The sequence below is a fragment of the Dendropsophus ebraccatus genome, chromosome 6, assembly GCF_027789765.1.
Source record: "Dendropsophus ebraccatus isolate aDenEbr1 chromosome 6, aDenEbr1.pat, whole genome shotgun sequence".
NCBI lineage: Eukaryota > Metazoa > Chordata > Amphibia > Anura > Hylidae > Dendropsophus > Dendropsophus ebraccatus.
The window spans coordinates 79,459,409-79,484,560 of NC_091459.1; the positions used below are offsets into that span (position 1 = coordinate 79,459,409).

At 42.5% G+C, this 25,152-nt stretch overlaps 1 protein-coding gene across 4 annotated transcripts in view; it reads left to right on the top strand.

Annotated features, from left to right (window-relative positions):
- The first annotated feature begins 4,616 nt into the window (after positions 1-4,616).
- Positions 4,617-25,152, top strand: part of ZBBX (zinc finger B-box domain containing) — a 167,313-nt gene continuing 146,777 nt past the window's right edge. For all 4 annotated transcript variants that reach the window (XM_069973831.1, XM_069973833.1, XM_069973832.1 and 1 more), the window contains exon 1: positions 4,617-4,699. The gene's annotated coding sequence lies outside the window, so the exon portion shown is untranslated. The remainder of the gene's footprint in view (positions 4,700-25,152) is intronic.

Here is a 25,152-nt window from a genome sequence, read left to right on the forward strand (position 1 = left end):
GGAAAAACTATAAAATTTAAATGTTTTGCCCTAAATATTATGAATTATTAATATTATTTATTTATTTAAGAAAGCATAAGACATTGACTACATTCTGGTGAATGAGATTATAAAAACAATTGTGTTTTAGGGCATGGTGCTGTATACATATCCCTGTGTAATAATAGCACTGTTGCCTTACAGAGCTGGGGTCCTGGTTTCAAAACCCACCAAGGACAACATCTGCAAGGAGTCTGTACGTTTTCCCCGTTTACATGGGTTTTCTTTAGGTACTCCGGTTTCCTTCCACACCCCAAAAACACATACAGATAGGTGAATATACTGTACATTGAGAGCCCTAATGTGGACAGGGACCGATTTCAGTGATGAGCTGTGGAATAAGTTGGCGCTATATAAATAAAGGAATTTTTGTGTGAAGGGGTTATCCAGCGCTACAAAAACATGGCCTTGTCTTGTCTCCAGATTGGGTGGGGTTTGGAACTCAGTTCCATTGAAGTAAATGCAGCTTAACTGCAAACCACATCTGAACTGGAGACAAGAGAGGGGAAAAAGTGGCCATGTTTTGTAGCGCTGGATAACCGCTTTAAGGAGAATTTAAAAAAAGCCAGTCACCAACAGGTAAAGCCACAAGGTCTACATACAGGTAAGCTGTGGTCAAGCTTGTTGTAATTAAAAAAATAGATCATTGTTTTCATCTGCACTACTGTAACTCAGATGTGCTTATTCATTCAAAACAGATTCTTTAAATGGCAGCATCAGAACACAGACAGCCTTCACACCCAAATCCTAATCCAGAGCTACTCGGCATGAACATTTACACTTTGTCAGGGGACACAGTTTTTAAGCTTGACCTTGGCTGGATTTTGGGTGTAAGCTATGACAGCTGCTCTGCTGTCTCTTTAATAATGTATTTGAAGCCTGTTGAGAAACTGCTGCCCAAATACAAGATTATACTGGATTCTATATAAGCAAAAATTAATTGTAAGGTACTGTTATTAGGGAGAGCGGAGACAGGGCCAAAGGAGGGAGAGAGCAAGGTAAATACACTACTCACAAAAAGTTAGGGATATTTGGCTTGCAGGGGAAATTCATGGAAAATGTAAAAAAGTTCACATTACAGTGATATTATATCATCAAAGTAGAAGCATGGAAACAAAAACCATCAACAGTGGTGGGTATACCCCAATTAAAAATGTTAATGTCTCAATAACTTGTCATGTGCTCTTGAGCATCAGTTACAAGTGGGCAATGACATGTCATGCTGTTTACAAGTCAACTTATTGTCAGCTGAGGCATGGCATCCCACTCTTCTTTAAGGGCAGCCCTCAAGGTCATTGGGGTACAGAGTTATGAGCCTCTACATGGCGACTCTGCTGGTCACTTAAGTTTTCTATGGGATTCAGGTCTGGCCACTCGATTTGAGGTACCCCAATCATCTCCAGCTATTCCCTAATGATGATGCGACCTCGACAAGCTGGAGCAGTGTCATCCATGAAGATAAAAATTAGGCCTGTGTTGTTCATGCAGAGGCACAATGACGGGATTATGGGCACAATGAAGTATTATGGGCTTGTCATTCACAAAGTGTAGGGACTAGACACACTAGGCCACAATGTAACACCCCCACAAGCTCCTTGTTACAAAACAGCAAGGTGTGCAAAAGTTACTGAAACATTGAACAGTTGGATATATGCACTCAAAAGATTAGAGGAAGTGATATTGGGGGAAATATATTAAGACAGACATACTTGTATGCCAGTCTTAAACAAAGCCCTGTACCCAATTACCTAGCCGGATTTAGTAAGAGGCGCATGTCTCTTAGTAAGGCAGGTGGGACCTGTGCTCATGAGGAGGAGTAGTCAGTGACAATGGGGAAATGTGTCAGCCAGTGAGTGGTCTATGTACAATTTACTTCATGAGTATATGCTTTCTCTTACGCCCCTGCCGTGTGCCCAATCCTACACAGCCTGTAAAGGACTCCTAGTATAAGAGGTGAACTGTGCAGTGTTAACAGAGGTAAGGGCTGTACAGCGGCTGTACATGTGACTTATAGAGATGGCACCGTTGGTAAAACCGCCCAGTACAGGGTACTGGTGACTTTCACTTTAAATAGAGTTTCCCATCTTTCATGGCTTTGGCTATTCCCTAATGTCTGATACATCTGGGACACTCACCTATCAGAAGATTGGTGGTCCTGTGCCACCTCTAGAACTTAGATTTCAAAGGGTTGTCGCCTACAAGGAAATGCCAGCCTTGCTAATCACTGCTTGAGGTGGGGTCAGAGTGGGCATTTCCCTCACAGTTCTGCAAGCTCCTGTAACCCTTCCTGGAAATAAAGTTTCCAGGAGTAACCACCAGAATTGTGACTGTGTGGTATTCCACCACTGGTGTTTTTCTCTTCTTCTGTGCACCTGTCAAAAAAGCTTTTCTCTCAGGTTAAGTGGTGGATGAGGTATTGAGTTTCCCCACTAAGTGCCAGTATTTCTTATGTACTTTTTTCTATGCACAGCTGAAAGAAGTCATGGGTTAATGTCTGTTGTATCATGTGTTATGTGCTGACCACCAGGAGGTGCTCTTTTCTTCTCTACCTACCCTCTTCTTTCTTTCTCCTGCACACACTCATCCCCACCACTCACAGGCAGGCACACAAAAGGCTCCTGTAAGAGGAGTTCCACTGGTGGAGGAAGTACACGTCAGTCTTATCCGGATTCTCAGTGACAGAGGACACACATGACAACCGTTCCTGCGGAAGTTTATCCAGGGCCTGGCTGATGCCAGTACCCATGTCAGGAACAGAGTTAGTTAAGTCTAGCCACCAGTGTGAACAGATGCCACTAGAGACTAACAGTTCTTCTATGCAAACAGCCAGGGGCGTAGCTAGAGGCTCATGGGCCCTGGTGCAAAAGTTCAACCTGGGTCCCCCCCTTACGTCCCTTTCCCTGCTAACAGGCCTCCATGCCTGTCAATAACCCTGCAGAGTATGCTGACAGGACAGGGAGCTATGACTAGTCACAGCCCAGATGACTAGTTCACGGCTCTCGCCCTGCCTCGTGTGCAGTATTAAAGTGCATTTTACCACACATAAAGCCCACAGAGCCTGGATTCCCTGACACCACAGGAGAGCCGGCTGCCATGTGCATGCAGCCGTTCTGGGAGCCCGATCAGCAAAAATTTGCTGATTGGTTCCCTTTAAAGCAGATGTTCCACAAACATTTATCATCTATATACAGAATAGATCAAGGGTGTACAAACATTGATGTAGACAGGTTTTAGACAGCCTCATGTAACCCATGTAAGGTGGTACAATCATAATGGATTACAACCCCTAGCATGCACATTAAATTGATACATGATGGAGGTTGTAATTTATGTATGATGCAGAAAAGGCTCATTGACTTCCTTGTAGGACGGTGTGGCTAGTTCATAGTTGGCTAACTATCTGGTGGTAACATGGATGCAAGTGTATACATAGTGCACAGAAGCATGGAGCACAGCGCACACCATCAGGGGCTCAATGCTCCTGTGCATGATGTATACACTGACTAGGGAACCAGTCTGCTGTGTCTGCATCATCCATCCATACGACGGCCGCACCTAAAGATCACATGGGCAGACAATCCCCACTGATGGACTACACAATAAATGGTTGTTGAATGGTTTTTGGTTGGTGAATGGTTTTTGGTGAATAATTGTATTTTTCACCCATTTTTGGTCTAAGTTCTATTTATGAACCAGTATTCGACTGGCGCATATTTTTTAGATGCGACTTTTTTAAAAAAAAAAAAATCAGCCTGTTTTGTGTATTCACCCAAAAGTTCACATAATCCAGGATTAGCGCCCAATCAATCAATTTGAAAAAGTCGCACAAACAGGCACAGGCTTACGTCTGGTCAGCACCAGGTGAATATCATTGCGCAATATTTGCAATTTTGCTACTTTTTGTGGGCTTTTTTTTACTTACATTTACTATGGCAGTGCTACATGTTAATAAATCAGTCACAAGATATTGGAACAAAATACACCCCAATTCCCATGAGAATAGTTGCACCCATTAGACACCATAGTAAATGTCCCCCAATGCCATTGTGCCATGCTGCCATGCATCCACTCACACTTTATCCAAGTCCATACACACCTGCCTGGATATTCTCATTCTCCTCTCTAGTGACTATGGAGCATTTATGTGTATGTCAGCCATGTCCCTTTGCCTGCGTTTTAGCCATCACTTTCACTAGTCTGCACTTTGGCTCCCTGCACTTTTTAGCACCTGTTCACACTATGTTTCTATACGCTTGTATATGTCTTGTTGCGCAGTGTTATCTTCCATATGTGTCATTTCTATATCAATAATCCGGGGATTTGTGCCCATACACACAGCTGTGTATTCCATGTGTAACTGCAGCTAGTGCTTGTATTGTTTATATGCACAGGCTATCGGTATACTCATAGAGAGTCTGTATCCATTGTACTGAACCAGGCTGACAGGAATATCCAGGAAAGGGTTAAAGCAAGTGTCATGTGCTGTAGAGGCTGGGAGGCGTGGTGTCGCGTTACCGTGCTCTTCCAGCTCAGTGGGCGGGCTATATGACGTCATGCTGCAGGGAGGCACTTCTCGTTGTCATAGTAACTTGTACAACACTTCCGCCTCCCCTCTATAGGACCACGCTGTTACAGGTGTTGCCTAGCTGCATCAACTCCTGTAAGTATTTGTTTACATCCCTCTGTTCGTATAGTGTAATAGTAGGGGTCTATATATTCTTATATTGCCAGCATACATATAGGGGGAGGTTTATTTTACCCCCTATATCATTAGATGGAATATACTGCTGTGTGCCTGCTGTCCTTCGGTTATGCTGCTGTGTACCTGATATACACCAATGTGTGCCTGGGTTATGCTGCTGTGTGCCTGATATGTACCAATGTGTGCCTGATATGTACCAATGTGTGCCTGGGCTATGCTGCTGTGTGCCTGATATGTACTAATGTGCGCCTGGGTTATGCTGCTGTGTACCTGATATGCGCCAATGTGTGCCTGCGTTACGCGCCAATGTGTGCCTGCATTATGCGCCAATGTGTGCCTGAGTTATTCTGCTTTTTGCCTGATATGTACCAACGTGTGTCTGCGTTCTGCTGCTGTGTGCCTGATATGTACCAATGTGTGCCTGCGTTATTCTGCTGTGTGCCTGATATGTACCAATGTGTGCCTTGGTTATGCTGCTGTGTGCCTAATATGTACCGATGTGTGCCTGCGTTATGCTGCTGTGTGCCTGCGTTATGCACCAATGTGTGCTTGGGTTATGCTGCTTCTTGCTTTGTTTCTGCCACTGTGTACCTGGGATGTGCTCCTCTTTGTTTGGGATATGCAAGTGTGTACTTTGGATGTTTTGCCTTCTATATGTGACTGTGTGCTGATGCATCTGTGTGCCAGGGATATGCTGGTGTGCGCCCCAGATGTGCCATTGGGGGGGTGAGATATGCACCTCCTAAGCTTGAATTACATTGCTTGGAATATCCCCCGTATTCCTCAGACGTGCTATCTTTTCATCTTGTCCGGGATATGCCACTTGGTGATTTTCTTCCTCTTACCATCTGAAGCGCTTAGTGTATAAGGGCTTATTCATCCTTGGCAATATCACTGCATTGAAAATAATGTGAAAAAAAACGATGTGTTATGGTTATCCAGGGGTATCACCATCTAGGACAGGGCTGGGACAACAAATGACTAAGTAATTTCCTGTATTTCGTTTTACATACATACATATATGTTACTCACTGAAACGTGTGGTGTGCTACGATCTTAGGGCCCTATTACACCAACAGATTATCTGACAGATTTTTTTAAGCCAATGCCAGGAATGGATTTGAAAAGAGGAGAAATCTTATGGCCCTATTTCACGGGTCGTCTAGTGCAAACGAGCGCTCTCAGCGTTCCCTGCTCACTGCCGCCGCTATTCAACACGGCGGGTGAGTGCGGGAGGGGCGGTGGGGAGCTGCAGGGGGGCTGCCCGGGTGATCGCTGATCGTCCGGGCAGCCCATTGGATATAGCAGCGTCTGCTGCCGATGCTTTTATTCAACGGAGCGACGGCAGCAGATCGTTGCTGTATTAGTCGCTTGTTTTTCAACATGTTGAAAAACAAGCGACTGCAACGATCAGCCGACATGAACGATGTCGGCTGATCGTTGCATTCTATTCCACGGGACGATTATTGTCCGTAGCGGCCGATATCGGCCGAATACGGACGATAATCGTTCCGTGGAATAGGGCTTTTAGTCTTTCCTTTATTACCTTATTCTCTGTGAATAGTCTATTCTTGGCTTTGGCTCAAAAAAATCTGTCAGATAATCTGTTGGTGTAATAGATCCCTTACGCATGGTGTGCTAAGCTCCTCCTGTGTCAGGTTATATGCACACTGAGCAATTCTCACGGATTTTGCAAGGAATTGAAGAGGTAAGCTTTCTGCTTGAAATTCCTCTGCTTTTCTGCTCTGGCAGAATGGCCCCATGCACACAGAGCAAAAGCGGCAGAATTCTGCGGCGGACATGCCTCCAGTCTCCCTGTCATAATGAGTCTATGGAGGCTCGCACGCCACATCTCTCGGCGCTGAAGAATGAACATGTTCATTCTTCAGCGCGGAGAGAGGAGCCGCGTGAGCCTCCCATAGACTGTCATTATGACAGGGAGGCTGGAGGCATTCTGCGGCGGAATTATCCGCCGTTTTTAGGAGTGGAAATCGAGCAGAATTTAAACCTCATTGACTTCTATAGGATTCCTCTAGCGGAATCTGTCCAAAGAATTAACATATCCGTTCTTGGAACGCAGACTCTGCGTGGAAATTCCAGACAGAAAACTTGCTGTATGCGTGGAAATCCAATAGAAAACCATGACATCCAAGACTGCTCAATTTTTATCCACTCGAAAATTCCGTAAGAATTGCTCAGTGTGCATATACCCTCTACTAGTAATGGACAAAATGAAACTTATCGATAGGATTAAAATAAAGATTCTGGCTTGGCTTTTTTTATGCAAGCCAGACTATATGGCTGCAATAATGTGTCATCCGGTGACATTGATGGATGTGACAACATTAAGGGATACGCTACCACTGTATGATATGTTTTGTACTTGGGAATGGCAGGGGACACAGCTGTGGCTGTGTCATGTATGTTAGGCCTTAGGCACTTTCTGTAGTATGTGACTAGTGTTTGAAAAACCTCATTCATCATAGACAACAGCAAAAATTCACGACTAATAATCCATGTGTGGCCATGGATTTACCGGAATTGTACACATTTCCATCAGCGGCTTCAAACCACGCTATGCTGGTGACCTTGGTGCATTCTGCACCCATTATCACACAGGGCATTTTTGTAAAAACCACTCAGTTATACAGGAACCGTAAAACTACTGAAAAATATATAAACTCCTCCGATTACTGCTGGGATTTAATGAAATTATAGCCTAATAAATATAATACACATTTTCCCAGCCAAATTGTTCTAATAAGGAGAACTGTGCCGGCTTTCTTCCAGGAAAAATACATTTATAAAAGCTGTCATAGATCGCTTATGGGAGAAGAAATGCATCTGAAAATGGCGCAAGGTCAGGAGCTGTTTATACAAATGACTTGGCCGCCATTTTTTTGCAAGAAGTCAATTATATAATTTGTCACCAATGCTCGACAATGCTGCAAGTTATTATAAGGGGATGTCTAGTTGCTGGGAGCTGTGCTAGAATAGCCTCATATTGAGCTTACAGTGCTAGGAACATTTTGACCTCTGACCGATTAATTTAATTTTTTTTCAGAAATAACCCAAAGAAACACCAAGTGTTCTTTTTGAAGGGAACCAGTCACCTCCCTGAGGGAATGTGACCTGTCCCCAGTACCTTACATCTGTGTACACAGCTCCCCGATGCTGTGACTGGCAGACTCCAGCAGGGCGGCAATTTCAAAATATTGATCTTTAATCCTCCGTCCCGACACCCAGTAAGTAGGTATCAGGGTGAAGCCGCAGTGGCATGTAGCCACGCTGCCTTTGTCCTCTTCTCAGCCACTCACACTCAATTGGGAGCCCGAGTGCTGGGCTTTGCATGAACTTCCCAGGACACGGGCTGCCAATCAAGCAGGCCCTGGTACCTTACAGCTGCCAGGCACAGCTCTCAGACGCTGTGCCCAGATATCTCAGGTGGGTAATTGGTTCCCTTTAAAGGGAACATATAACCTAGATTTTTTTAAACTGATTAGAAGCAGATACTGAAACATGTTTTTTTTTTTCTCTTATCAATTAATATTTTCTAAATGTTACATAGTATGGTTGAAAAGAACACGTGTCCATCAAGTTCAGCCAAGGAGGGGATGGATGAAGGGAAGGGGGATAAATGATGGATAGGTTCTATACATATGCATTTATATTATTTTGGTCTAAGAACTTGTCTAGCCCTGTTTTGAAGTCCTCCTTTGTTTTTGCTGTGACCAGATCCTGGGGTAGACTGTTCCACAGATTCATTGTTCTTATGGTAAAGAAGGCTTGTCACCTCCGGAGATTGAACCTTTTTTTCTCCAGGCGGAGGCAGTGCCCCCTTGTCCTTTGAGGGGGTTTTACCTGGAACATTTTTTCCCCATATTTCTTGTAGGGGCCATTTATATATTTAAATAAATTAGTCATATCTCCCCTTAAACGTCTCTTCTCCAGACTAAACAAATTAAATTTTTTTGTAAATCTCTCCTCGTAACTAAGATGCTCCATTCCCTTTATAAGTTTGGTTGCCCGTTTTTGTACCTTTTCCAGCTCTAGAACATCCTTTCTATGAATCGGTGCCCAGAACTGAACAGCATACTCCAGATGAGGCCGCACCAAAGCTTTAGAAAGCGGTAATATTATATCCCTGCCCGAGAGTTTCATGCATGACAATATCCTGCTGGCCTTAGAAGCAGCTGACTGACATTGTGTGCTGTTCTGTAGTCTATTATCTACAAGTACACCCAGATCCTTCTCCATCAGTGACTCTCCCAATGTAACTCCCCCTAGGACATATGATGCATGTGGGTTATTAGTAGAGATGAGCGAACAGTACTGATGTTCAGGTTCGTACAAACTCGAACCATCGGCATTTGACTTGCGCTGCCTTCCCGTTCCCTTGGGGAAGGTGGAGACAGCCCGAGTCCCACCTGGAACACAGGAATACAACCTATGGTCCAGGCTGTATTTCTGTTTTCCAGGCGGGACTCTGGCTGTGTCCACCTTGCCCACAGAATGGGAAGACTGCGGGAGTCAAATACCAATGGTTTGAGTTCCTACAAACCTGAACATCAGCGCTGTTCGATCATCTCTAGTTATTAGTACCCAGGTGCATAACTTTACATTTATCCACATTGAACCTCATTTGCCAAGTGGACATCCAAACACTGCACATCCTCCATAGACTGTACTGTACTACAAAGCTTGGTGTCATCTGCAAAATAAAATTTTTAGCAATATTTCAGAATATGGAGCACAGGTTTCTGGTAGATTCTCTTTATTGTAAGTTAGTTGCAGTTGTTTCCACCAAGGGTAGCACAACCAGTTATCAGATTTGAATGGGGGATGCCATCCTCTAAACATTGGAGATATGGGTTTTGAATAAAGGATTCTCCTTAACCCTTAGACGACCCAGGGCGTATAGTTACGACATGGAAGTCTGTCCCCAGACGACCTAGGGCGTAACTATACGTCCTGGGTGTTTCTCCGGCTATGAAGCGTGCTCCGGAGCGGAGCGCGCTTCATAGAAGGTGGGGGCTGGCTGCAATCAGCAGCCGTGACCTCACCGGTAATAACACGCTGCAGCGTGTCATTAATTCCTTAAACACCGTGATCGCGGTGCGGCCGCAGCGTTTAAATGTAAGTGACAGGGGGAGTCCCCTGTCACTTACCGATCGAGATCCCCTCAGTGTGACTGCGGGGGTCCCGATCGTTAAAACGGACCGCTGGAGGTCTCTTACCTTCCTCCGTGCGGTCTAAACGGCGATCTGCTCACTGAGCCTGCACAGGCAGGCTCAATGAGAAGATCGCCTGTCACACTGATCAATGCTATGCCTATGGCATAGCAATGATCAGTGTATGAAATCAAAGTAATGAATGTAAAAGTCCCTCAAATGGACTTCAAATGTGTAAAAAAAAAAAAAAAAGTTAAAAACACTAATAAGCTACCCCAAAGCCCCTCCCCCAATAAAAGTTGAAATCGCCCCCCTATCCCAATATATAAATAAAACATATAAAAACAAATAAACATATAATATAACCGTAGCGTGCGTAATTGTCCGATCTATTAAAATATAACAAGCGTCATTGTGAACGGAGAACGGCTTAGACGAAAAGAGGGAAAAAAGTGCGCGGATTACCAATATTATGTTACATTATATATAAAAAAAATTTTTTAAAAAGTGATCAAAACGTCCGATCTTTACAAATATGGTATTAATAAAAACTAGAGATCATGGCGGAAAAAATGGCATCTCAAACAGCCCCGTAGGTGAAAAACTAAAACAGTTATAAATGTCACAATAGGCCCATTTTATTAATTATTAATTGCCAAAAAAAAGGATTTCATTTAAAAAAAAATATATAACATTAGAGAATCTGTGTAACCTGCATATGGTTGTGTTCGGACTGACCTATAGAATAATTGTATCATGTCACTTTTACCATATAGTGCATTACGTAGACACAGGAACCCCCCAAACCTTACCATATTGCATTCTTTTTTACGATTTCACCAATTTATATCTTCATAAATAATATATTTGGGATTCCGTCATACATGTTATGGTAAAATGAAAGACGCCATTACAAAGTACAACTATTCCTGTAACAAATAAGCCATTACAGGGCCTTGTAGATAGAAAACTGAGAGTGCTAGAGCTCTTAGAAGGGGAGGAGGGAAAAACGAAAACACTAAGATCAAAATTTGCACGGTCCACTGGGTTATTTTGGGCCTGGTCCTCAAAGGGTTAAAGGCTAAAACCAATTCCATGTTACTCATTAATAACAATAGGAGAAATCAGATGAGAATCATGTATCTGTGACTGTGTATTTTGCAGTGACCGCACCGCTGAGGGGGATTCAGTAAAATGTTAGTCTTATTTGGTTACATGGAAGATGTTAATCCATTCTTGTACCTGACTTCAGCAGATGAAAGTACTGGGACACTTGCATTGATCTGTCAGCTTATATTGTCATACTGCTAGAACACTATGCTGATGACTTCCATCCTTGAGAAGAGATACATTTCTCTCTTTCAATAAAGAAAAGAAAGATATTTATGATTAATGTAAATGTATTAAAATCACCCATTTCATTTACTTGACAAATGCAAATATGGATGGAGATATGCCGTTCCAAGGGAGCTGGGAAAGATACGCCCCTCTCCATTCACTGAGCTCCTCAAGTCATATTAACTTCTTCAAGTGACTTCATCATCTTAATATATTGCAGTGGATAATACCCTTTGTTAATCAAAAGCCTGTGCTGAAGTGTTGTGAGCGTCTCAGGAGTGGGGCAGTACTGCAGGATTCACTGCAATTCTCCACTTGTGCCACCTTTTTCTGACATAAGGTGTGCCTACTCTTATAGGGGAACATGTGCTGTTTCTTCCTTCAGGTCGTTTACCTTGGACAGCTAGAAATTCTAGAACTGCTGCGAGTTTAGGCTGTATTCACATGGTCAAAATCAATGCTGAAATCTGTTCCAAAATCTGCACATAAAACTGGTTGTGGATTTAATATGGATACAGAATAGAGAATGGGTAGTGAGATAGTGTTTTTTTTTTTTTTTTTGTGCTAAGAACTTGCCTGTTTTGAAGCCCAGTGGAGGGCTTTGCTGTGACTAGATCCTGTGTAAGACTGTTCCACAGATTCTCTGTTCTCATGGTAAAGAAGGCTTGTCGCCTCCGGAGATTGAATTTTTTTTTTTCTCCAGGTGAAGGCAGTGCCCCCTTATCTTTTGAGGGGGTTTTACCTAGAACATCTTTTCCCCGTATTTCTTGTAGGGGCCATTTATAAATTTAACCCCCTCCCGCACGAGGACGTAACTGTATGTCCTCACGCGGGTGGGGCAGCGCGGCAACCCCGCTCTGAACCGTGGCGGTCCCGGGAGCGGCATGTAGCCCGGGACCGCGGCTATTAGCGGGCACGGTCCGATCGCAGTGCCCACTAATTACGTCTTCAGTGCAGCTGTCAAACTTGACAGCTGCATCTGAAGAGTTACTGCAGCCAATTCTCCCTGTCTAGTGGGGAGATCGCTGCAGCCAAAAGCAATAGAACACTGATCTTATCAATCTATGCTGTATATCCTATACAGCATAGATCTCTATGAGAGATCAGTGTGCATATACTAGAAGTCCCCCAGGGGAGCTTCTAGTATATGTATAAAAAAAAAAGGATTTTTAAGAAGAAGCCCCCCTTTTCCCATGTTATAAATAAAAATAAATAAATAAACATGTTTGATATCTCTGCTTGCGTAATCGCCTGAACTATTAATTTATCACATTCCTGATCTCGCACAGTAAACGGCGTAAGCGCAAAAAAAATCCCAAAATTGCGCATTTTTGGTCGCATCAAATCCAGAAAAATTGTAATAAAAAGCGATCAAAAAGTCACATATGCGCAATCAGGGTATCGATAGAAAGAACACATCATGGCGCAAAAATTGACACCTCACACAGCCCCATAGACCAAAGGATAAAAGCGCTATAAGCATGGTAATAGAGCGATTTTAGGGAACATATATTTGTTAACAATGGTTTGAATTTTTTACAAGCCATCACATAAAATAAGTTATACATGTTACATATCGTTTTAATTGTACCGCCTTGAGGAACATATTTAACATGTCAGCTTTTCCATAGGGGACACGGCGTAAAAACGAATCCCCCCTCCCCCCCAAAAAAAAGAATTGCGTTCTTTCTTCAATTTCACCGCGCATATAATTTTTTTCTAGTTTCACAGCATATTTTATGCAAAAATTCAGCCTGTCATTGCAAAGTACAATTAGTGACACAAAAAAATAATGGCTTGTGGGTTTGTAGGTGTAAAAATGCAACTGCTATGGCCTTTTAAGCAAAAGGAGGAAAAAAACGAAAACGCAAAAATGAAAATTAGCCCGGTCCAGAAAGGGTTAAATAAATTAACCATATCTCCCCTTAACCCCTTCCCACATGAGAACGTAAGTGTTCTGATGTGGGTGGAGAGCTTCAGAGAGGGGTGGAGTGGTGCCCCCACTCTGATCTGCTGCAATCCCCGCTGCTGGGGACTGGGGCTTTTAGCGGACGTGGGTAGATCGCTGTACCTGCTAATTAGACATTTAAATGTAGCTGTCAAAACTGGCAGCTGCATTTAAATATCCTTAAAAACAGTCATTGGTGGCTTTGATCAGGATTCCCTGAATGCAATCAGTTACCTCCCTTGCCGGGACTCAGCATCTCAATGACGCTGATCTTGGCTTGCAGATCGATTCGTATAGGCTGCAGCAGTCCTTACAATCGATCTGCAGAAAAATTTATTCTATGTAGTGCATATACACTACATTGATTTCTATGAGGAATCAGTGTAGTGTATAATGTTGCCCCCTAGTGGAGCAAAAAGTGTAATTTATTTAGAAAACAAGTCAAAATAATAATAAAACCCCGTAGTTTAACTCCCCCTAGAACATATGATGCATGCGGGTTAATAGTACCCAGGTGCATAACTTTACTTTTATCCACGTTGAACCTCATTTGCCAAGTGGATGCCCAAACACTCAATGGGGGAGATTTATGAAAGGGTGTAACTATACACCTGGTGTAAACTGCCCACAGCAACCAATCACAGCTCCTCTTATATCCAGAGCTGAAAGCTGAGCTGTGATTGATTGCTGTGGGCAGTTTACACCAGGTGTATATTTATACCCTTTCATAAATCTCCCCCAATGTGTTTAAGTCAGCTTGTAACATCTGCATAGAAGGGGGCCCAGTACTTAACCTTGAGCTACACCACTATAAACGGGGACCATTCAGAGTAGAAATCGTTGACCACCACTCACTGGGTTTAAAGCGCAACTATAAAATATTTTGACCATTCAGTTTTAGTTAGCTTAGGTCATGGTAAGACTTTTTGCAATACACATTAATAACCTAAAATGTATAATTTTTTAAATACATAAGGCTTATTAAGCCCTTACAGCTCTGTCTGGCTCTAACTTATTTCTGCATTCCTGCTGGACACGCCCCCTCCCTGCAGATCCGTCCTGAGTGTACGGACTCTGACAGGAGGATCAGATAACAGCCCTGACACAGACATAAACAAAACCTCCTCCCCCCCTCCTAGCAGCACGCTCTCCCCCCTCCCCTCACAGAGGTGACTAAGCAGAGCTGAGGGTGTTGTGTGTGAGGAGCAGCGCAGGGGAAGAGCTGGATGGAGGGATAAGTGTTTCCAGTGCTTCACCCAGGGGGTACATGCCAGCCATGACTCCAATGTACTGCATGAGGGAGAGTGAGTGAGTCACTGAGGGGAGGACTTCAAGTCCCAGCACAACACAGCTGTAGTCCTTCCATAGTACATATAACATTCACTATCAGATGTCTGCAACAGGTCCTCCCCCTGTCTGGCTGACATTATCCTACAGTGTAATGAGAGCAGATGACTATCTAATCCCACTGTGTGTGATACCATCTGCTGGGGCTCTGTATCTAATCTTACATTGTGATACTGTATGCTGGGGCTCTATCTGATCCTGCTATGTGTGATACATCTGCTAAGGTGCTGGTCAGTGAATGGAAGGACACAGCCAGGGAGATGAGGGATAGGCCACGCCCACATTCAGTCAGCCAGAAGAAAAATTCATTTATTTCTCTGAGCCAAACAACTGGTGATATCTCAGCGAGCGTACACACTATCAACGCAGTTTAGGGCTCTTTTTAAAAGGTAACACGAAGGCTTTTTATTTGAGGAATTTCATTTTTTGGCTACTGAAATTATAGTTGCGCTTTAAATCCAGTTACAGACTAAACATTCCAAACCCATAGACCTTAATTTACACATCAGACGCCCATGTGGGACAGTATTTAATGCTTTTGCAAAATACAGATACACTATATCCACAGCGAATCTGCTATCCAGGCTTCTCACCTCTTCATAAAAAACTAATAGTTTGGTTTGTCAACTTCTTTCCTTGGAAAACCATGCTGGCTATCACTTATAATACTATTACCTCCTGTACTATATATTCCTGGATGTAGTCCCTTATAAGCCCTTCGAATAGTTTTCCCTCAATGGACGTTAAGCTTACCGGTCTATAGTTACCTGGGGAAGGCTCCCACATCCCTAGTTTAAAAATCCTTTTACCCTTTCTAGGATTCTCTCCACCAGCCCAGCAGACCCCCTTCCATTTAGGTGTAATTCTGTGGAAAACAGTTTGTACCCCAATGAAAAATCAGCCCAGTGCTCTAAAAACCCAAACCCTTCTCCCCTATACCATGACATAAGCCATTCATTTAAATCCCTAACCTTCAGCTGTCTCTCTTGCAATGCGCATGCTACCAGCAATATTCTAAAGAATACAGCGTTGGTGGTCTTTCCCTTCAATTTGGCACCTAGTTCTCTAAAATTATTTTTTAATGGACCTCCACCTACCTTGTATTGTGTCGTTGCTTCCCACATGGACCACGACAGGTGAGGTCATCCCCAGCCCCCCAAGTAATTTTCCCACCCTTTCCACCACATGCCGAAACCTGGCACCAGGGAGACAGCAAAATTATTCGGTTGAAGCGCTCAAATTATTCTATCCGTCTTACTGATTATGGAATCCCCTACAACCACTGTCTTGGCCTACCTACAATGCCATCCCTTCCACTATTACTTGGACTGTTCTCCCAGCTGTTAGGGAGAACAAGATGCTCTAGAGTTGCCATTTATAACACTGATGCCCTTGCAACATCACCCAACTTGGCAATTTTGCTTTTTGAATGTAAATCAAAGGTTCCAATATTGTCGACCATAGCTGTTGAGGTTTTTTTTTAGTCTGTAGTGTAGACTTATCAAGTTCACTTTAGTTCTAATGCAGATATGTAACCTTAATGCATGGAAGTTCACTGAGATTTTTATAGACTCTAATAATGATCATAATTTGAGGAGACGACCTCCTTCCACCATTGTTGTTATGAAGTGGGAACATAGCCATAGACAGGAACAGGTTAAACTTAGGAAATAAATGGTGTGCCATATCTGTGTAGAGACATAGCGATGTGACAGATGCTAACTCAATCTGACTACCGTATGTGCTTACTTCGACATAAATTCTATGTTTATTTCCCATATATGATTTAAAAACGTAGAGTCATCTTGATACATATTCTGACTTTTAAGCAACTCTTGAAGACCGGTGACCTTCAGAAATCGGGCTGGTGCCAAGATCTTCAAAAACTGATTACATTTGACATTCATGAATTATGTATACTTCCTTTAGCAACAAATACATTGGCATTTGGAATCTATTTTGTACAACAGATTACAACTGCATTGTTATTTGCTACATCATTTCTCACAGTTCAAGGATTCTTGCCTCTTATTTGTGGTGGATTTAGGCATGCGGGGGACTAAAAAAAAAAAAAAAAAAATTAGCTGCATTGAGTTTTGCTTGTCAGCCATAAAGTATCATCGATATGGTAAGAACCCAGTTATTAAACTTCTCTTCCTAAAATCCAAGGCTGTGATTTTATGGCTCCATGCTAGGATTCTGCAATCTGATGATTATGATTATTACATGAGCTTATACCGAGAGGAAAGATTGAAACGGTCAGCACGTCTTATGCTGTAAGATCCTCTTCAGTATTAAATCCACATGCTGGAACACTAAGGTTTTTGAGAATTACATTATTCCTAATGGTCTGAAACACACTAGTCCTCCAGCATGTTCTTTTAGTACTTTTAATAAAGATTTTCTCTCCTTTTCCATTTTCCTTTAATAGATATTATTTGACCACTTACCCAGCTTGGAAAGTACTGTTGGTTTAGCTGGGAGTTATTCCTGTGTAATTGTACAGAGAATTATTATAATTTTGTTTTTACTAGCAAAAGTTTTCTTCTAGTGGGGACCCCTTTATGTACCCTATGTCTGTTGTAAACCTGAAATCAGTTAATGTCTACTAAGGAACCACTCACCAGTTTCTGAGAAACTCCAGAGTTCCTGGGAGCCCTGGTTGTGAAACACTAGTATAATGCAATAGTTCAATATGGGCAGATAGGTCCGAAGATAAAACAACTCATATCTGTCTCTAGGCCCTATTACACAGAACAAATATTGACTGTATTCGGCTAATATCGGCTGTTGCTGCCGATAATCGTCCCATGTAATAGAAGGCATTGATCAGCCGACATGAACTATGTTGGCTGATCATTGCTGTTGTTTGCCTTTCAACATGTTGAAAGACAAACGACAGTGATAGCAGCGATCTGCTGCATCACTCCGTGAAGTATGGGCTTCCCGGACAATCTAGCAATCACATGGGCAGCACCCCCCCCCCCCCCCGGCCTCCCCTGTACCCACCTGCTCGCTGTTGCTCCATGTAATAGAGGCTTTAGCTGATGGCTGTTTGCAAAGTTATAAAGTCATGCCTCTCTTCTAAGCTGAATAGTTGTTGAGGGGGTACTGATCTTTTTATGTTTTTTTTTTTGTTTGTTTGTTTTTATAATTAGGGGTTTAATGACAGGTATATACCTAACTGGTATGTTGTGTGCATGTCTTACATTTTTTTATTGTGAACATGATTAAGGTTGTTTACCTGCCAGAATGCTGTAAGTCTCACCACTGTGGCTTGTCATTTGTTCACACTGCGTTTTTGCAGTCTGTTTACTGTATACAGTCATAGCCAAAAGTTTTGAGAATGATACAAATATTAATTTTTACAAAGTCTACTGCTTCAGTTTTTAAAATGGCAATTTGCATATACTCCAGAATGTTATAAAGAGTGATAAGCTTAACAGCAATTACTTGCAAAGTCAATATTTGCCTAGAAAATGAACTTTATCCCCCAAAACACATTTCAACATCATTGCAGCCCTGCCTTAAAAGGACCAGCTAACATCGTTTCAGTGATTGCTCCATTAACACAGGTGTGGGTGTTGATGAGGACAGGGCTGGAGATCAATCTGTCATGATTAAGTAAGAATGACACCACACTTTAAAAGGAGGCTGGTGCTTGGCATCATTGTTTCTCTTCTGTTAACCATGGTTATCTCTAAAGAAACATGTGCAGTCATCATTGCAGTGCACAAAAATGGCCTAACAGAGAAGAATATCGCAGCTGGAAAAAATGCACCTCAGTCAACAATCTATCGCATCATCAAGAACATCAAGGAGAGAGGTTCCATTGTTGCCAAAAAGGCTCCAGGGCGCCCAAGAAAGACCAGCAAGTGCCAGGACCGTCTCTTAAAAAGTGTTTCAGCTGCGGGAACGGGCTACCAGCAGTGCAGAGCTTGCTCAGGAATGGCAGCAGGCAGGTGTGAGTGCATCTGCACGCACTGTGAGGTGGAGACTCTTGGAGCAAGGCCTGGTCTCGAGGAGGGCAGCAAAAAACATCAGGTACAGACTGATATTCTGCAAAAGGTACAGGGAGTGGACTGCTGAGGACTGGGGTAAAGTTATTTTCTCTGATGAATCCCCTTTCCGATTGTTTGGGACATCTGGAAAACAGCTTATTCGGAGAAGACGAGGTGAGCGCTTCCACCAGTCTTGTCTCATGCCAACTGTAAAGCATCCTGAAACCATTCATGTGTGCGGTTGCTTCTCAGCCAAGGGAATTGGCTCTCTCACAGTCTTGCCTAAAAACAGCCATGAATAAAGAATGGTACCAGAATGTCCTCCAAGAGCAACTTCTCCCAACCGTCCAAGAGCAGTTTGGCGATCAACAATGCCTTTTCCAGCATGATAGAGAACTTTGCCATAAAGCAAAGGTGATAACTAAATGGCTCAGGGAACAAATGATAAAGATTTTGGGTCCATGGCCTGGAAACTCCCCAGATCTTAATTCCATTGAGAACTTGTGGTCAATCATCAAGAGACGGGTGGACAACCAAAAACCAACAAATTCTGACAAAATGCAAGCATTGACTGTGCAAGAATGGGCTGCTATCAGTCAGGATTTGGTCCAGAAGTTGATTGAGAGCATGCCAGGGAGAATTGCAGAGGTCCTGAAGAAGAAGGGTCAACACTGCAAATATTGACTTGCTGCATTAACTCGCTAACTGTCAATATAAGCTTTTGTTACTCATAATATGATTGCAATTATATTTCTGTATGTGATAAAAACATGTGACAAAGACACATAAAAACAAGAGGGCAGCAGACCATGTGAAAATATAATATTTGTGTCATTCTCAAAACTTTTGGCCATGACTGTACATTTGTATGAGAAAAAAATAAAAAATGGTTGCAGTTGTGTGCAATCTGTTTGGATTTTATTTTCCATTGACTTCCATTGAAAAAAAACCTTTAGCGTTTACAGAATTGTAGTTCACCATGTTTTTATGTATGTTACAAGTTACCATTTAAAAACAGATATGTTAAATGAACTGCAAAAACGCAGTGTGAACCCAGCCTAATACAGATGGAAGATTTTTACCAGTCACCCTGGATCACTCATTGTGAATTATTACTTAGAAAGTTGTGTTTGGGCCCGACATGGGGCCTGCTCCTGATACTAGAGGGTACAAGATTGTGGGTGAACTGGATACTTTTTGTATATAGATGTTTCTAGGAACCTTCTATGCCCCCACTTGCGATCTGTGGGCATATATACCACTACTGCTTTGCTATAGCTCTAGATCTGCCCTTCAGGCACCCCTTCCAACTGGGTGATGGCCCCTACTCTAGGTGCACAAGCAGTTATGGAGGAAAAGTCAATAGTTCGAGTCAAGCCAGGAAGGAATGTCAGGGGCAAAATCAGCATACAGGACAGAAACCAGATACAATCCAAGGGTAGAACAACATCACAAGCCAAAACAGGACCAGGGAAATATCTTATACAGACCGGGTCAGAATCGGCTGGCAGCATAAATACAAAAAAACAATACAGTATACAGGTTTAGTGCTGGGCACTCCTGTAATGTTGATAGGTTGGCCTCTTTTGTGTTTGGCTGCCCGCCTCTGTTGTCAGTAGGATGGGTAGCCATGGTGACCACCCATAACGATGAATGGAGACAGATTTCACGTGTGTATACAGGTAAGTCTGTCAGAATAATTATTTTTTTTTTAATTAAATGTCTGACATGCCAGGAAATGCTGGCAGATGTATTCATGCATTATTCTGCTATAGAAACTAGACTCTTAGAATGTAAAAAAAAAAACAGTTCATAAATTGGAAAAATTGACCAATCAAGAAACATGGCTGTGGTGGGATTATAGTATCCTGGATACTTACTTGCAAAAGGATATGATTCCAAGAGGACTGAGAATTAAGATAATCCCCAGCACAGCTTTCTGTAAGGAGTGGAATCAGGAGTTGTCTAGAGTGCTCTTTAAAATTGATGAGGATTATCACCCGCTATGAGAGCAAAAAAATAAATAAAAAATAGATACATGGAAACAGGAAATCCTGGGTTAGAGAATTGGATTGCAAAACTATCAGGATGTTCTAAACTATGAGGAACTTTGCCATAATAATCAACAAAATCTCCAAATTTGAGTAGTCCATTGGGACTGTGAAAAAAGAGCAGATTTCATTACATACAAGTTTATGGCTGGGGCTGGTGGAAAAAAAAACTCCAAATAACTATACAAGAGGAAGTTATGGCAGACATATAAAACAAAACATAAGGCATAAGGCTCAGGTGAGTTTCTCCTCAACCAAGTTCGAGTTTTCAGATACTACCATAAAGAGTACTGATTCCACTTTTCTGTCGGTGTTCTTAGATAGTGAGTGCCACTTACTGTAAAAAAACAAACAAAGAGATCCCAAACAGTAAAAAGTTATGACGGCACAAAGGAGACTACAAACACTGGAAAACCAGCATGGATGCAAAACAAACACACCTAGACTTACATGTACTTATTTTATTGTGTAAGATCCATACCCTGCCTAAACTTTATACCTACTAGATCCTTTGATTTGTCCTCAACCATGAAAGATCTTAAAGGAGAAGTCCGGCGAAAATATTTATTAAAGTATTGTATTGCCCCCAACAGTTGTACAACGGCTGTGATTATCACAGAAATATACGTTGCCTTACCGTCTATGGGATCCCGGCAGGAGCGCATACACATAGTATACGCTCCGGCCGGAATCCCTAGCGGCGCTGCAAACAACTGACATGTCGCATGCCGCAGAAAACCGTGTCAGTTCACACTATGGAGCATGCCGCCGGAGCTGTGGGGAGTACGGATGCGCTCGCATCAGAACTCTACGGTGCCAAAGATCATCCTGCAGTACCGGCCAGGACGATCTTTTCAGAGACCAGCTGTTCCGTGACCCGGACGGATCATGGAACGGCCAGTCTCTTACGTTGTGTGAACATAGCCTTATTCTGGGAAATGCACATAAAGTGCCTTTTTCCCTGCTCTTACTACTGCATCAAGGCTTCACTTCCTGACCTCAAAACCCCACACCAACTAATAGTCTCATCCTAAAAGAACCAACCTGCTTCTCAGCATTGTACATGTAGTATATGCCAATAGGATTCACAATTTAATTTTACTCAGATACCTAGACACATGTTTCTGGAGTTTGAGAGAAAAAAAAATAAGTATAGAGAGAACATAAGTCCTAAGTTAATGTTGCCTTGACTTAAACACTTAATAGAGAAGTCTGACGACAAAATTTATTATAGTATTGTATTGGCCCCCAAAATTTATACAAATCACCAATATACACTTATTACGGGAAATGCTTATAAAGTGCTTTTTTCCCTGCACTTTCTACTGCATCAAGGCTTCACTTCCTGGAGCTGTGCGGGCTGTGGCTGCTGGAGAGGATGATGGCAGAGGGATGCTCAGTGTCCCTCCAGTGCCCTGTGTCCCTCAGTGTCCTCCTGCCATCCTCCTCTCTAGCAGCCACAGCCCGTACAGCTCTGGGAGTCGGGTCGTGACATCACCATGTTATCCAGGAAGTGAAGCCTTGATACAGTAGTAAGTGCAGGGAAAAAAGCACTTTATAAGCATTTGCCGTAAATAAGTGTATATTGGTGATTTGTATAACTTTTGGGGGGCATTACAATGCTTTAATAAAAATCTTCTCTGGACTTCTCCTTTAATACATTTATTAGATATTTAACAGTTAAAAGTTTCCTTTATGGACTTGATGTAGAAAGAATGGGTGATGCGCATAGCCATACTTTTTCCAGATAATGGATTTAGGAACCAGGATTTCCAGCACCAGATGCAGTTTTGTGAACCTGGGGGGCAATACATCTAATATTGATAATGCATTGAAGTTTGTTACTTCTAAACCCCAGTTCTGTTCAGTTGTCTTCAAACTGACTCCATGGACCAGTTTCGTATCATTTGATATGAAATTATTGTATGACTCATCAAGATCTGGTTGCCTTCATTGTGACTTGTCCCAAACCAACAACAGGCCCTCTATGTATATATGAGGTTATTGTTATTAGGACGTCTAATATGGGAGACACTTATGTATTTCTAGGTAATAACATTACACAGATAGATTTGATGTTGTCGGATGATTCTATTTATACCCAATTTGCATATAATCCCACCTCCACATTCAATAGGCATCTGGTGTTAATGATAAATGATCGTGTAGCTCTTGGGCTACTATGTCTTAAAAAGTATAGGTATATGAATATAAAGGACCCCATCACACCTGTTATTTATGTGCTGTGGCCCAGGTTGCTGGTGGGTTGTGGTGTTTGGCAGACTACTTGTCACGGTGGCCCAGACCGGTAACACACTCCCCTAAACACACAGCAACTGCAGGTCCAGATTCTTCGTCCTTTATCTAAGGGCCCTTTTACACAGAAAGATTATCTGACAGATTATCTGCCAAAGATTTGAAGCCAAAACCAGGAACAGACTATAAACAGAGATCAGGTCATACATAAAAGCCTGAGATTTCTCCTCTTTTCAAATCTAGTCCTGGCTTTGGCTTCAAATCTTTGGCAGATAATCTGTCAGATAATCTTTCTGTGTAAAAGGGCCCTGAGGTGGTCGACTGTCTTGTTTTAGCTAGTCTATCCTTGGCGTAGGCAAGGGTGAAGACTCCCTTGTCTCCGGTTTCCCAAGGGTTCTGGTCTAGCAACCCATAAAGGTTGGGAAGCTAGTGTCAGGGACAGCAACATACACGTCCTGCCTGGCCAGTAGCCAAGAACTAACTAACTAAAGGGAAGTAGTTACTGAAAAAGGGAAGTGTGTGTATAGCTAGACCTAAGTGTTAGCTGCAGCTGTGAGGTGAGAGTGTGACATCTAGTGGTTGGAGTAAGGAACAGTGGCCTCCTGTCATAACCTGTAATATTAGGGTGATACAGTTTTACCAAGGTGTAAGAAGAGAAAATAAAAACACGTAGTGGGACACTACATATGGATTACCCAAGGTGGTACATAAGGGGATAATACCTCTACCTATGTGACTTTCTGTATAGTTGCAGGGATGGTTCCTGTGTGAGTGATTTAGTAGCTGGCTGGATTTTTTTCTTACAGCCTTCGGTCTCTGGGTTACAGAGTTCCTGCAGGACACACACAATGTACTATATGTGATGCGCTTTTAGTGATGTTTTACGGCAAAAATTAAGTTTGGATTAGCTATGATGTCACATCTCTTTATACATACCTATGCACGTTGCACCTAAGCATGGCCTCTGACTCCAGCTTGAAAGAAGACATTTCATCAATTGCAAAGAAAACATGATTTTAGGAATTGGCAAACAACCATCAGCTAAGAGACAGGTATCATTTGCTACCTGCTTATGTCTGAGCTTGGTATATAGCTGACAGATTCCCTGTCACTATCATTATACAGTAGATTTGTATGATTAGAAGAAGAGTATTGTACATAGGATTAGTTCTCATCAGTAGTTGAAACTGATCACAAGAAATATATTTAGCGCAAAATCAGCTCAAATAAACATTCTGCCTATAACGTCATTCTGTGTTTCCACACAGGCACTTTGTCGGTGATAGCAGCATTTATCACACCACAGAAGGAAGCTGAATTAGATGTTCCTCTTCTTCTCTTTTGGTTACGCTTCTTGGAATGAATAGTAAACATATGTCTATAGTTTATAGCAGAGACATTTATCCTGTGGTTTACAGCTCCATATGGATATGCAAAAACCATTAAGCATCATTATTTTCAGACATTTATTACTTGAATTTGAGTAACATAATTTAGGCCCTGTAATATCAACTTATTGTATTGGAGTGGACCTCTTCCTCCCACTCTTACATAAATTCTCTGTGCTCTTCTTTAGGTTGTTTGATAGGTGGTCTACCCTCATTAACATGTTATCTCTGCTGTGCCCCACGTCTGTATGTGCACCTGTTGCCCTTTTGTCTGTAAGCGGTATCACCGCCAGACCCTGCTAGTAGCAGGGCACCAGGAAACATAGTTGCTGGAGAACATGGTGAGCTTGAGCCTCCATTGCACTGCCTTATACTGGGGACAGGAGAGGCCATTAGAGGGAGAGTGCCTAAGGGGCCCATTGTCTGTGTGCGGACAAACTGGTGGTCTGGAAGTAAAGGCACAGGAGTATTGGGGACTGAGTGAAGCTTTCCAGCAAGGACTGAGATTAGCCACCGAGGTCTGTGGGCTGAGGCCAGAGAAAAGGGGATCTGTGGAGCCTGAGTGATGCCAGATTTGAGGTCAGTCTCTGAGGTCTGGCTCTTTGCTTGGGCTTTTCAGGCTGCAGATATATTAGCCAGGAGCTAAAAGGGTGTCCAGAAAGGTTTTATTGTATAGTGCTTATAGTATAGGTTTTATTGTATAGGCCTTCCAGTCCCAAAATTGTAGGACTGACTCGCTTAATATGAGTTTGTGCTCTGTAAATACAAGGTGCATGAGAGAGCCCAGGATGCATCATAGTCTTTTCCCCTATATCTGAACTTTCTTAATCATTATTTTATGAGCATCTTCAGAAGATATTAGACAATTGGATAAAAAGGGCAATTCCTTAGGTATATTTTATTATTGCACT